Source organism: Halyomorpha halys, unplaced genomic scaffold (genome assembly GCF_000696795.3).
Source record: "Halyomorpha halys isolate HHAL.00 unplaced genomic scaffold, Hhal_1.1 Scaffold143.1, whole genome shotgun sequence".
In the NCBI taxonomy this organism is placed as follows: domain Eukaryota; kingdom Metazoa; phylum Arthropoda; class Insecta; order Hemiptera; family Pentatomidae; genus Halyomorpha; species Halyomorpha halys.
Window position 1 is genome coordinate 1143642 of NW_027114557.1, and position 1766 is coordinate 1145407.

The following is a 1766-nucleotide window of genomic DNA, read 5'->3' on the forward strand; positions in this document are numbered from 1 at the left end:
GCTATTTCTTTGTACTTTCTAATGTCTAAACTGGCGCACGATAATGGCTCTGCCTAGATACTTAATGGTTCCCAGAGGGTACCTACCCTCTGTTATCTATATGTCTTTGTACATTACTTGCCTAGGTCCGGCGGTACAAATGGCATGCCGACAAAAGAAATTATTTTAAGTTAAAAAACTCCAGCTGGTACCTCTCATACATATCATTAATTATCACAAGCGTGCGCAGAATCCTTTATTAGAGGTGTCTAAGTGGTTATGTATAATATATCAAATCGGACACATATTGAAGATGAGAGGTATTGAACATCAGAAGGCCTTGACATTACGTTTTCAGAAGATTAAGGTAGCTGACTAGGAGATGAATTGACAGAATGAGTCTTCCGTAAATCCATGCAGGACGGAAACTTCACTCCTTATGGAACTAGCCTACGGGCGTGAAGGGTTCGTCTGTAGCAAGTCCTACAGGAACTAGCTGTAGGTCCTTACAAGACGGAGGAATAATTCAGAGAAGGCAGATTGAAAGAATAATCCAATATAAATTTCTAAAAATAACACTTGAATATGCAGATCCGCTTTGGTTTATCAAGTTGAGATAATTTATTTCCTTGGAGCTATTAAACGTCATCGAGAAATGATACCTGAACGCGTTAGCAGCATATGAGAAATGTGGGAGTTGAAGGACATTGTAGAAACACGTGAGGGCCGTTGAAAAAAAATAAATAAAACGTCGAAAGTCATCGACTGGTACTTCCCGAAATGGGATTCCTTCAGAAACCGCCACCTCTGCTGCCCGATCAGCCAGTTCTTTCTGCAGTGCTCAAGGACGCAGGCGAAAAACACTGAAATACCGTTTCTGTTCTGGCGGGCTTGGAGGGATTATAGATATTATGGTGGAGCGGATTTGTTGAGAAAATATTTATTAAACTGAGAAGGACTGACAATGAATCAGTACAGATGACTTTTTTTTTTTGTTTTGAGATGAAAAACATTTAACCTCTTGAAAGTGGAGATGGTTGGAAGTGGGGTGCTGTCAGCATATAAACAAAAAAATATTTATTCGTGCTGACGTTTCGACCTGAATTTCAGGTCTTTATCAGGGAGCATAGGCAGAGATTCTGGCTAAACTCCATATTTTTCTTCCATATTTTCTCCCCAATTTATTAAAGACCTTTTGTTCACCCGATCATTCCTTAGATCTCATGATGACATCATTATCACCAGTTTAGACAGAATACTCTGCCTCTGCTCACTGATGAAAACCTAAATTCAGGTCGAAACGTCAGCACGAATAAATAATTTTTTGTTTATTTGCCGCACTGTTTTATTTTTGTTTAATAACAATCTTCTCATTCCGCATCTTCTCCACTAATTAATCTAGTTCTTGTAGATTGCAATCATTTTAGCTGTAAGGCTGCTACATATTTCGGCCACAAAGAGAATATGTACTATCGATCATTGCTCATATTTGAGGCTCCAACATCTAAGGAGTTACTGGAGCAGTCAGTATAAATGAAGTCGGCGTCACCAGATCTGTCCAAGAAACTCATGTTTATACCGATATGGCGGTTCGTCATTTTTGAGTAGTCTTAAAAGGGAAAGATAAAGTTTAGAGAAGGGAAGTCAACAACACATTAAGATGGTGGGATTCCAGTCTCAGTTGTTAAGTACGTAGTTCTATGTTTAAACTGAACAGTGAAGTAGAGGCCTTGACAGTGAAACTTCTTTGTCACCGTTATACAACGAAAGAAAACAAAATTATATTG

The 1766-nt window shown here is 38.7% G+C and overlaps 1 protein-coding gene across 1 annotated transcript in view; it reads left to right on the forward strand.

Annotated features, from left to right (window-relative positions):
* The window catches only part of LOC106678441 (15-hydroxyprostaglandin dehydrogenase [NAD(+)]), a 27516-nt gene that overhangs the window by 8414 nt on the left and 17336 nt on the right, over positions 1 to 1766 (forward strand). The gene's annotated exons all lie outside the window — the stretch shown is intronic.